At 41.5% G+C, this 12,543-nt stretch overlaps 1 protein-coding gene across 1 annotated transcript in view; it reads right to left on the bottom strand.

Annotated features, from left to right (window-relative positions):
• CMIP (c-Maf inducing protein) overlaps positions 1–12,543 on the bottom strand; it is a 139,098-nt gene that overhangs the window by 67,762 nt on the left and 58,793 nt on the right. The gene's annotated exons all lie outside the window — the stretch shown is intronic.

Genomic DNA, 12,543 nt, shown 5'->3' with positions numbered 1-12,543 from the left:
CACTTATTTTGCTTTGCTATAGCGTAAGCAAACTGATCAGTACTGCTATGGCAGAGAAACTGTTCTCGTATAAAAATGCTGATTAATCCCACCATGTGGATAAACCCTTGGGTTAGCCACGTCTTGCAAGAGAATAGAGCTCATTACATTTATGAATTATTTTCTATTACTGGCTTACACGTAACTTAAACTCCTCAAAAACTTACTCCCACTGTGACAATATATAAGTTATTTTTAACAGACAGTCTCGAAATAAAGAAGGCAAGGGAGAAACCACATCTATTTCAGGGTCAAACAGGGCCAACTCTTAAAATCACAACACAGGATTCCTGGGGGCGAGTGTGAAATAAGCAAATTGCATTTGGAACGTCTCTACTTCTTATTGGTACAACTTTCTTCCATAAGTTAAGTAGGTGGTGGATCTGGAAATGCTACTTTGAAGTTATACACTTCATACATGTTCATAAGGCCATAAACGTCATCTGCCAAATTGTAACAATGGCCCTGTCATCCACCTCTGCTGCTACAAAAACTCAGTTGCTTTTTCAGCAAGAAAAACCCAGCAAGCCACGGAACTGAACTTTAATATATTTTTCAGTAATATTTGTTGCAGCAGCACTCATTTTACACTAGCTCTCGCCGAAAACAATTTTTGCTGTCTCTTTAACGAAAACCTTGTTATGCAGGAAGTATGATAAACTTCTGCTTATTCATTTACCCACAATATTGTTCTACACTAGTGACTGGAATCCCAGTGGCTTAATGCTGATACTCTACGTCATGCGTTGCCTACTGGAGAGTAATTATCTCGTTCTCACAGGAAGCCAAAGGCCCAAGATCCTTCGGTAATCAGCATTACAACACTCAGGGAAAAATATGAAAACAGCCAGCATAAAATCTAGCATGCTCAGGAGGCAAAGTTATCAAAAACATGCTCTGAAAGACAGGAGAAGGGAGAAATCCAGAACCAGCCGAGGCAAATATAAAATGAAATTAATCAAAGCAATTTAAATTGCTCTCCTAAGAAGGTGCTGACTGCCCTTAATACCCTCCATTAACTTCAAAGAGGATTTGAAGAATTCTCACAGAATCTGTTCCCAAGAGAAGTTTCTTCTATACCTTAAACTGTCCATTTAAACAGCATTAAAGGTAACTGATGCAGTTCAATCACAGCTCTGCAGCCATACACAAATGATTTCATTTCAGGCATAACTTCTTCCCATAGGACAGTCTTGTTCATTAAGGAGAACGGAGGAACACAGAGTTCTACAGTCTGCAAAGGGTGGGAAGACTATCTAAACCATAGCATGGAATTACACAGATGGTTAACTCTCCAAACGAAAGCATTATGCCAATGAGGTACTTTACAGAGCACTCATATGATCCCACTTCCATACCTTCTGTCCAGCCATACCTCACGCATTGTACCTTTACTACAGTTGTTTGCTATCTTGCTCAAAAAATGAATAGCCCAAATCTACTTTAATCCCTATATGCAACATTATATGCATTGTTTCTCTTTTCATTAAAAACACCATATTGCAGGAAGTGAAATATTTTCAGTTCTGAAAACCCCAGCTATAGGCAGCTTCTCCTCTGTTTTGCAATCGAAAGAGTCTAAAGCAAAGTGATTTATGGCTGTGCAGAGCTCCCTGAAACTGTGCTTCTAGATGCTGTCAAACACCGAAGACCACACTCCCACACCATGGCTGTGCAGGAACGCGCTGAAGAAGCACCGAAACAGGGCTGTTCTCGGATCCGAGGCTTCCCAGAGCTCAGGCGGCTACGGTGCTCCTCACCGAGAGACCATGGCACTGATGAGGTGAAGGTCAGCCCCACACAAAGTGTCCTTTCCCTAATCCCTGCACACACACAGATGCGAGGACAGAGCGGTGTTCCCCGGCTGTGTTTTCACAAGACCGAGCACAGTTCAGTCATTTATCAGGAAATGGCCTGAGGTAAAACCACAGCCTGAGTCACTGGTTCCTCTTAAAACACGGGCTATTTTGACATTCAGGTATGCGAACGTCGATCACGGTGAATCACTGTGGTCGATAAATAAGCAGTGCAAGCGTTCACGTTCTCATGTTCCAGCTGGTCCTGCTTGCACACACACACCCCAGAAGCTCCATCCTCACCCCCAGGTCACTCCATGGGAAATTCAAATTAGAACAACACGCAAGACCAGAAATGTGGATTCAGAGATTTGAAAATACCTAAAATGACACCGTTCCCCAGTGGCTCACCACGAAGCATCTGGCATCAATACTCGTCTTAAGCAGCATTCCCACCTCCATCCACCCACTTTGCCTCTGCCCATACAAATATTTGTCTGGCTGTGGCGCCAGGCAGGTCAGAGAACCCGTCCAGCTTTTGCCAGGTTACTTTTTAGCTCCCTCGGCCCCATTTCTAACGTGAAACAGAAACCAGTATGTTAACATAACTTGGGGGGCAGCATATCATGGGGAAGGAGTGAGCCATAAGGACCTGAATATTTCAGTCTAATTATTGGTATGAGACAGTCTAAAGCCACAGCATCTTTGAGCAGCAATACATCAAGTTCAGCTGAAAATGCCTTTATTTAAGAAAATAATAATTTTTAGTTTTATAACTGTAATTTTTGAAAGGAGATTTATATTTCTTGTCAAAGTCTGAAATCTATCAAACAAAGCAAGATAATGCACTTTTCTCATTCACTCTACAAAATTAATCCTGACTTAGGAAACTTTGGCCAGGAAATCTACATATGTCAGCTTATAGATTTACAGTTACATTTTTAACTTCTGGCTGTTTGCTGTTGAACATTTTCTGAAAACCTGTAAGAGACTCACAAATGCAAATGAAATTTATTAAAAAAAAAAAAAAATCTAAGTCAAGGAAACATTTTTCTCTTCACATTAGCCTTTAGCCTCCTAACGAAACATGCAATTTCTCCATTGGGAAATCAGGTATGTTTTAACCTCAGTGAGAACTGTGTCTTTTTTCAGTTCCATTAAGATTTATTAATCATACAGCTTTGAAACAACTTTGTACCAGAATAGCCACACACCAAAACCTACTACAAATCAAATCTTAGGGGAATCCAGTGCTCCCAAAACTGGAAGAACATGTAGGCTCATGTAGCGTTTCTGGGAAAAGTCGACAGCAGCAGACTACTCAATAATGCAAAAATCTGCCCACTTGTTTCCATGGGAAATTCTAAAAGGGAAAGAATAAACATGACGTCCATTGTTAATATGAGGCTTGTATGCACTTACTCATATAATAATGTACTAAATCTTCAGCTGTGTATTTTCCAAAGAAGGCGTCTAGAAAAGATGAATTCTACAAATAGGGATGGTTATTTGCATTAAAACATATTTAGACTGGCAACTCCTACCAACACAACAACAATGAAGAATAATTTTCCCAATTAAATACTCCAGATGGTAGGGAGAAACGGGGCTATTCCAGACCCTTGCTCTTCCACCAGGAGGTGCATATTTCTCTTGGCTGCTCTTAAGAATGAGCCATGCTGCTGTAGCCCAGGATGATGAGCATACTGTATTAAGTTTTCCATACCCAAATAAGATTCGGTGCTGCTGAATAACATGTAGGAAGAGTTGATTGCTCTCAAAACTTTGATGGGGGTGGAGACTATTCAGTCGGCACACTGAAGGGTAATGGACCCTGAAACTGCTGAAAACAATGGATGATTTGAAATAAATCTCTGTTAGGAGACATTCATGGCTCCAGAGACCGCCCCTGCAAATGTAGCTATTTCAGATAAGAGCAATTAACATCTTTGTTCATTAAGTATATAACCTATCAGAAGACATTTATCAAGTTAAGCAATTAGTAGTACTACGCCATAATATGCAGCGCAGTACAATTTGTCTCACTCTTGATATGGAAGAATTTACTGCCATACTCACTTGTCATAATGACTTGAAAGAGTTTAAAATCAACGTTAATCTGACAGAGATTAACGTGATAAGAAAACAGACAGAAAGTCTAACAGCAGGGAGACACCCGACTCTGCCCCAAAGCTGCACAAAGGAATTTCTGAGCTCCCTTGGAACAACATTCTCATCTAATTCGTCACACTTCCTAGATCTCCAGCATCTCCATCATCACCATTCCCTTCCTACTCCTCCCGGTAAGTAGGAGGTTTCACATGTTGGGCCATAAGAAGAGACGTCACTTGCGCTGTGCATCAGGAGTAGGTCTAACACAGGTGAAAAGGGTGCTTAATCCAGGGCCCTGTGGGGAAGGGACCTCTCAGTGGGGAGAATCTAAATTATTTCTGCTTGGAGCTGCTTTGTTTCCAGTTGTCTCCAAGTTTGGTAGCATGCTCAGTGGGGTTTTGGTTGGTTGGTTTTGGAGCTTTTTTGAAACATTGAACATTTGGGCCACTGTCTCAAAATTTGTTTCTGTGAGGCTCCACCCACCCATGCCAGCTGAAGCCTAGAGTGTATTTCTGCAGAATTAATGATAGGAAAAAAGGGAGGGGTTTTCCTACCACATTTATTTGTGTGGGGGTGACTGCGTGTATAAACATCTATGTGTGTGTGTATAGATGTACACACAGACACCTGTCTTTCTTTACAGCTACACAAAGATAAAAGACAGTAGAAATATATCCCATATTTCTCTACACAAAAATACAGCATCAACTGTCACATGCTCAGTGCAAAGTAGCTCAACTTCAGTGTCAACTTCAGACATGATTCAGTTAAGAAAGGCCGGATCCTCAGTCGAGCTGATTATCCAAAAGACTTCAGTGGAACTTCGCTGATTTACACCAGCTGGGAATCTAAGTCAGGAATTCACCTAAATCTAGCTTTGCAGCAAAAATGTGCATAAATATCTTTCTCTCCTCTAAATATTTAAGACAACAGGGACTGGGGGCTGTTGCATTAATTAACCTTACAAAACTGATAAAAATGTAAGAGCTGCCAGTAAGAAACAGACCACCCCAGACTGGGCAGGAAAAAACCCTTCCAATCTGCAATGGGGCTGAAGCATCGGTCCCGAGGAGCTATAGAAAACGGACTGGCCAAAACTGTTCATCAAAGAGTTGGCAAGAAAAAGCTGGTCTCAACATTAAGACATATGAGCTACAAAAGCTGTGAAAACTGTGCAGCAAATACCAGCAGAGGAAAGAACTTCAAATTAATTCAGATCTGAAATAAGTTTAAAGCACAGAACAGAAGTTTGTTATTAAGAAGGGAAAATAAGGTCATATTATGGGATATGTACCACGACAGTAGAGTCAAATAAGCAGGAAAAAATTATTAATTATGTTAGCTGAAAAGCATATAGAATTTTGTTTTTTTTAAAACAAGATCTTTCTCTTTTACAGTCAAACCCAGCTGAAGGATCGCTTATGAGTGTTCAGTTTATTTTACCAACAGAACTATTTGAATTTCTGTGAGTAAGACAAGACACATATCGAAAAGACTTTCTGAAGACGCCCATCATCAAGATGACCCTATCTAAGCAGCCCATAAGAAATCAAACCCTTTCCCTCTGGCAAGCTTGGCATGACAAAGGGAACTCCACTGGGGCTTCCAGCAGTACTAAAGGTTTAATTGGTTGTGGTGCTGGTGTCCAAAAAGCACTCTCTGAGGTCAAGTATAAGAAACCTTGTCTGCTGCTTTCAAACATCTACTAACAGGGATGAGAATGTGCTGCAAGGTGCACCTACCACACTGCTGAGCTGGAGGCTGACCACCCCTTGCCACCGAGAAGGTGTCCAAACCGCCAGATCACCACCCACAGGCAGGAAAGCTGCTCCCAGGCCAGTGATGGGAGTCTGGAAGGGGAGGGAGCTGTGTTTGATGCAACCTGCCAGACCCAGTGACACTCACAGACGCTGACCCAACTTGCCTGCCAGGTGGAGCAAGCACCTCCGCTTGGAGCGGCAATTCTCCAAGCCTGCATTGCAGCCTTCAACCCCTCCCAATGAACACAGGGAACCTGAGCAGAAGAATCACCATCCCTCGCTTACCAACCTAAAAGAAGAAAATCTCAGTTACGGTGGTAGCTGCATCATGCTCTTGATCATGCTTTTGGTGAAATGAAAAGCCTGAGAGATGTGGGAAAAGATCCCAGACTCCCTGACTCCAACCATGTGAATCAGCTCCAAACACACCCTCCTCCTCCTCCAAAACTGCATAACCGATTCATAGGAAGGACCATTCCTTAGCAGGTTCATGTTCTCCATCCCTTGGCATTTATCACTGCATTCCATGGCATCCCTTCTGCGGAGGAAACAGTCAATAACTCTGACGAGACGGGTAGACTGTTTATCCACCTCCCTTGAAATTACTTCAGGAAGGGAGGGACACCACAAGCCAAAATACAGCAGGTACACACCTTCTTACAGAAGCAGCAAGAGTAGCAGCGACTTATTGCAGAAGACTATACGCACACATACTTCTGTAGAACAACTGTTAGAGGAATATTGGAAAATCCCTAACTTTTACCCAGAACATGCAACATCCAGTGACTGCTAAACAGATCTTTGCTAAATCACCATAGCAACCATGATGTGACAGAAAACAAAACCGCATCCCCAAACCATTCTTGAGTCAAGGCTGCTCTCTTATTTTCAATTCTCTGTCAATAAATCAGTCGTGTCACACACCATGAAACGTACCAGATGCTGATAAGCCAGAGAGAGGAGGAATGGTCGGGTGTAAGGATTTCAGACCAAGCCAGACACAACGTATGCTAAACTCAAATGCCGCCCTTTAATGACTACTTTAACCAGGGGCATCCCTGAGAGCTGGAAATGAAAGATCATCAGCTGATTTCAAATACAAGGCTGGCACCTGGAAAATAATCAGTCTGTTGAATAACTGGAAACGTGGCCAAACTAACGTACTACAAAAAGGAGATCTCTGTTCAGTTGTGTTTTCAGAACTGGTTTAGGTAATGGCAATAGCATGTTTCTATTGCATATTGTCCTTGCACTTACAGTGATTTTTACTTCTGGTCTACAGATCTCCAACGCCCTGTGGTTCATTATCTCTAGTAGGTCAACAAAAGGTGAAGAAGGAAACGGCATTCGTTATCAGTAGGGTCACATCCGCTGTGCGAGGATCTGCACCTCCCATGGAAAATTTTATGGTTTTATAAACTGAAAAGGCTGAAGGCAGCTGCAAGGAAAGCAATACATTCCCCTCCATCACCTGGGCATGTGAAGTCTAACCAGAAAGGTTATGCAAGTACAAAATACTGAATGGGTAAGAAGCTGAGCTATCCAGACTCCCATGTCCCATTAGAAAGGTAAAATTTGACTCACGGACTCCACAATCCTGACAGTTCTCACCACGTTCCTAATGTACATCCCAGTTCATTTCTTACTACATTTTATTTACAAGATCTAGAAATTAAATTGTTGCAAAACTAAACATAGCATAACTATAGTAATATGTTAATATATTAAGTTCTTGTTCTTCATTTAAACAAGCCTTCTCCAACACTATCACGTCCATGCCTTTTACCTGTAGAGCCATGAAACCCTCAGACACCGTAGTAGTCAAATGGTTTCCATTAACAATTTTTTTTCATTTTCTTTTGAATGCATTTTTAACGCTGCAGTTCCCAGGATGTCACATCCAATCTCAATCTGATGAACAAGTACAGGACAGCAACTGCAGTAACCCAACTACACTTCTGAATTCCCAACAGGGAATGCCCTATTCTGATCTTTTCTGGAGAAAAAACGATCAGGTCTTGAGTTCCCAGCCAAGTATTACTACAGCCCTGTGCTGTACATTATGTAAGAGAAAGGACGTGTAGCACAGCCTTCAAAAAAGCTATAGATATTCTGTTAAGGATAGTCTCACTAAACTCTTGATGATGTCAGGCAAAAAAAAAAAAAGGGACCTCCTGAGGATGAGTCACAGCAACTTGGAATCACCTTCTGCTACAGGAGGAGGTGGGAAAACACGTTTAAGTGCCAGTGTTTTGTTTCACGGTCTTACCTTCAACAATAATTTGGACAGCTTTACGCAATTTTAAATGAGACCCAGCTCTCGTGTCTGCAGCAGTGATTTCCCCTTGGTTTTGTGTGTCTCTCAGCACTACAGACTGACACGCTGACACAAACGGAAAGTGTCCCTTTCTTCTCTTCAGCAGGAAGTCCTCTGCAAAACCGTGCTTGCACACTCCTGGCCCCACCCCTAACCTCCTCCACTGTTGGTCTTCCTCATTGTTTAACGACTGACTGACTGTTTGTACTGGAAGGGAGTGTTGCTATTTAAATAGAGGGTAACTGAAGTATGTGCCATACCTCCATGGAAGAGAGATGGTGAGGGAATGGAGGAAGACGAAGGGGCAACTGCAGTGAAATATCAGAGTAAATATTTGATAAAAGTGTCAGTTGACTGGTAAATGCATAATGGAGAGGACACAGAGCACCAGCCAGAACCTAAATTACCTTCATAAGCTCCCTTACTATGCAAAATGATACAATGAGGTATTTAAGGTGATGCTTTGGCTAAAAAAAAAAGAATTAAATATTTAGCTAAAATCATAAAGACATTCTGCTCACAGAGAATGAACTGGTATGAAACTGGCATACACAACTAGCAAACTTCTTGTTCCAATACAACATTTATTAGCCTAGCAAGTTATTTTTCAAGATAACTAAATAAAGAGTGCCTGAAGTGAAGCATGGACACCTGCTTATGAAAGGTGTCGTTATCATCATCTCAACAGACACACTTTGAAATGCAGAACAAAGAGCAACCCTACAATCAGGCGCTGTGAAACTGGCAAACTCTTTTATCTGGCTGGCTCCTGAAAGGCTGGAGAAAAATTCCAAGGAATTGCAATATTCTCCCCAGGGATTGTGATGCACACGGCTCCAAAGAGATGCGTTTCCAGAGAAGCCTGATTTATCAGACGCTAATGCATTACACACTGCTCCCTCGCACTGTTTTTTTGAAAACTAAACCATCTTAGTCCTCCAGTAGTATTTTCAGTTCCAACTGGATGATTCAGCCCTCAACAAGATGCACTCATTTATTTCCCCTGTATCCTCTGACACAGGGCTCACACATGGGCAAAGGAACAGAGGTTCGTGCCTTCCCTGCTACAATTTCAAGAGACCAGGCAGAGGCTCCCACAACACAACGCACCAGACCATGCAGATGTGTGCAGAGGTGATGCAATTTTGGAAAAAACCCAGCTACTTACCCAGCCAGCAGCTAGTGATGCACATCTGAAGGTGAGAGGCAACACAAGTGCTTCCCAGGCTGCAGGAGAAATCAGACAGCTTTCTGGATTACCTCTGCCTATTTTCTTGGCCTTATTTATAGTCTCAGGCCATAAAGATAGCCACAATGCTACTGCTTAAAGGGAAAATTTATGCAGCATGCTACCTGTCAATATAAAGATGGCTCATACAATATCACTTGAGAGTTATACATTCAGTGAAAAAACACCCTCCCAACAAAGCAGCTTTGCATACTACACTAGGTTGACTCCCCCGCTCCCTACCAGATTCACATCAAAATCTGCTTTAAAATAATTCCAGCCTTTTAGACAAGGTAGACCTTCAGGTTGTGTCAGCACAATGGCTGCAGGTTTCCCTCCCACTCCTGGCAATTATGCTTTGGTTTTCAAGCTCAATTACATTGTCAAGTCAGCTTTCCTGTGCATAATTCTGCAGCAACATCCTCTGTCAAGATTAGTTTATTAATTTATTTACTATCTCTAAAGGAAATAGGTTGTTCCTATAAAACTTTAAATATTGCAAACACAGCTTTGTAGACTGAGTTTTCCACTCGGGGAGGAATGGACAAGAGAAGCGTACCATTTCAGAGCTTTGACCTCAACAACCAAATGGTTATTATATTAGTCAAAGAAATTTCTGCCAACGAAGTCTGAATGGTCGTCAGTGAACATTTGCCCAAAGTTAAGCTAGCCACAGATTTTCCAACAGAAAGCTATCAGGAAGACAATACTATCAAAGTACATTAACATTTAACGGTAAACCTGAATCCAAACCACCATGGACTTACAATTACCACTGAGTGTTATGACATGGACTCCAAACATTGATGAAAACATGAGTTGCTTTCCCTCTATGGCATCTTGGATTTAGCGGAACACAAAAGTTTCCAAATTAAGGGTATGTTTGAACTATATGTCTGAACAAACACCATGGGTTTTGCCCACTTCTGCTTGCATCAGCTTTGCCCAAGGCAGGAATGGAAGAAAGGATAACCCTTCCTGCCCTCCTCTATGTAATTAAAATCCACAAATACCACCACGTCACGGTATGACGACAACGCTGCACAGCGCACAATCATAACGGTGACCGAGGAACACTCCTGCTCCCTCTGATCCACAAGTCAGGCTAGCTCCAGCTGGGGACAGCTCTGCCTTGCACACAAACCACCCTGCTGCCCTCAACAGCGGGGCATCCCTGGCACAACAGCCCTGAATTATAACCAGCCACTCGCGCTGACCTGTGCGTGGATTTGTTTCTCATCTTTTATTTTCTTCACACTTTATTTGATAAACTCCACTCTCACTAAACATGGCTGAACAAAAGGTATATATGAACTAACTGTTACTATCAGCTTTCTTCGAATTGCTTTGGCTACATGTTGCTACGGCATTAACAGAGTCTCGTGGCACTATTATGTTTGGAACTACAGAGAAAAATCTGGCTTATCAGGAAAACAACCAGAGCAGAATTAGTAGGAAAAATTGAGCATCAACAATATAACAGCTTCATTTCCTACTTACATCTTCCCAGATAACATTTAAAGAAGAATGCTTACTATAGAGATTGTTTATCAATTATTTACCAAGAGACAAAGAAACAGGTTCAATATAAAGCATCTTAAAATAAGGAACAGCATCCATGTTAACTTCTGAAAAAGGCCCAAGTGACCAGCAAACTTCAACTAGATGTTATCAAGGCATTTTAGGGAAGTATTATTATTGGAAAGGAAATACAAAGCTTGCATAATAAAGTAATCTCTGCCTTTTTCTCTAGCCTGCATCCTGCTGAGAAAGACCTTTTTGCTGTTTCTGAAAAATATACAATTAAGAAATAGGTATCTTTGAATTCCAAATCAAACTTTGCTCTTGTTTCTTTGCAACAAATTACCAGCTCTTACTGGACATGAATAAAACAGAAACCAAAACCAAATTCAACGCTGTAGACACTGTAGCAATTATATTTCCATATACTCCAACGTTTTGCAAGATTTTGGATCACTAAACCCAACTCAAAAGTTCAGAGAACAACCAAGGAATATGCTTCTCTGCTTCAGATTTAAGTTCAGAACCTTAACCTCAAATCCTATTCTTTGCAAAAGAAGAAAAGTCAGACTCAGATCCAAAGTACCGATACAGAGTTTCAGTTTGACCCACATCCTAACACCTCCGCAGCCAATCTTAATAGTTTTCTGCCAATACCTCTCTCAAAGCACAGATCAAAGGCTTTGCTGTGCATTCAGAGCCATTCATGTGATGCAAGTATTAGGCATGAAGAAAGAGTGTCATATTTTCAAAGGTGCGACTGCCTACAAGTGTATCTTGTGCATATCAGAGCATCACGAGCTCAGCTAAACACACCAGTGCCAGACAAACCACACCCCTGAAATTCTTGTCTTGTCTCCCATTTTCTTTTTTATCTCATCTAAGACACTGTCTCTACATGCCCAGTTACAAGGAAGACAGACCTAGTCACCAGCCCCTCTATTCTTTTATTTTTATTAGTATTTTCATAAATATTTTCAGTTACTTTCCAGAATATCATTCATTCTGGAGGTTATCACACAGAGCTGGAAACCCAGCGTTCCAGCCTGCTGCTGTGACCCCTGCAAGAGGCAGCGATGCAGCAGTAATGCCTCGATGGCAGCAGATGTACTGTAGGTGCCACTGAATTATAACAGCACTTCTTAAAATACAGCCCACACGTGTAATCCTGGCAGTAATCTAGCATTAGATTAAATATATTATTGTCAGTCTAGAAGTATTATATCCGACTCTAAATATACAGATGCAGATGCTGCAGAAGATTCAACAACATTGCACAGAGTACTGTCTTGAGGATGAAGACAAGCCTCGGTGCTTTCAACAAGATGAGTCATGAAGCACCAAATTGGTTATATCAGTGGCCGCACTAGGCTTTACTCATGTGAAGAACATGAGACATAACTCTCTCCTTCAGTAACTAAGAGCAGCTTGAGCAAGTCATTAGAAAACTGTTGGGTGCACTTCATTTGGAAGTCCAGATCCTGCAGACGCATTTTGAGACAAGAAACCAGTGATTGCAACAACCTTCATCATATGAGTAAAGAACTGAGATTCAGCCCCAAAACTTGTCATCCATTCCCTTACACTTTCATGAACAGAGGGAAAAACTAGTGAACTGCAAATTACAAGTCAATGCAAAACTCACGGGATGAGGTTTTAAAGACGTCAGACTAGACAATCACAATGTTTCTTCTCAGGCATTAAAAACTACGGTCCTTGACTAATTCTGTGACCATTCTGTTTTTCTAGCAGGAAAAAAATCATACTAGG

The sequence above is a fragment of the Rissa tridactyla genome, chromosome 4 (assembly GCF_028500815.1).
Source record: "Rissa tridactyla isolate bRisTri1 chromosome 4, bRisTri1.patW.cur.20221130, whole genome shotgun sequence".
NCBI classification, from domain to species: domain Eukaryota; kingdom Metazoa; phylum Chordata; class Aves; order Charadriiformes; family Laridae; genus Rissa; species Rissa tridactyla.
The sequence above is the reverse complement of the archived record's forward strand: the minus strand, read 5'-3'. Positions and strand labels throughout refer to the sequence as shown.